Here is a 545-nt window from a genome sequence, read left to right as displayed (position 1 = left end):
CTTCTCTTCTCTTCTCTTCTCTTCTCTTCTCTTCTCTTCTCTTCTCTTCTTTTCTTTTCTTTTCTTTTCTTTTCTTTTCTTTTCTTTTCTTTGGTATCAGGAATTGAACTTAGGACCAAGCAGCAGGCACTACAATGCTAAGCAATTGCCCTGGCCTTTACCTTTTATTTAGAACATTACTCTCTAAAAAGAAAAAACAAAAACTAAGTAACTACCCATGCACCTACTCTGTATGACAAACAAAAGGATACCCTGACTATATCTAGCTATCAAGTGACGCTCACAGCCACTGTATGACCCCTTACTGAGGAAAAGGCTTCCTTCTTATTTCCTAGACCCCAGGACTTTTTGGTAGCTTCCTTCTCTTCATATTGTTTCTTCTCCAATTCTACTTGCTCATTTGTATATCATATGGATCATCCTAAGATTCTGAAATAGTACTGTTACTGCTGATCACAGCTAGTAAGCCTGAAATTCTGGAATAGGGAATTTTTTTTTTTTTTTTTTTTTGGTTCCTCGAATGCCTTCAGGGCACTTTTGGCCAG

General features: G+C 37.4%; 1 protein-coding gene across 1 annotated transcript in view; it reads right to left on the bottom strand.

Annotated features, from left to right (window-relative positions):
- The window catches only part of Gclm (glutamate-cysteine ligase modifier subunit), a 27,440-nt gene that overhangs the window by 4,972 nt on the left and 21,923 nt on the right, over positions 1-545 (bottom strand). The window lies entirely within an intron of this gene.

Source organism: Octodon degus, unplaced genomic scaffold (genome assembly GCF_000260255.1).
Source record: "Octodon degus isolate 3935 unplaced genomic scaffold, OctDeg1.0 scaffold00074, whole genome shotgun sequence".
Classification (NCBI taxonomy): Eukaryota; Metazoa; Chordata; class Mammalia; order Rodentia; family Octodontidae; genus Octodon; species Octodon degus.
Note: the sequence above shows the minus strand (reverse complement) of the source record. Positions and strands in the feature narration are given on the sequence as shown.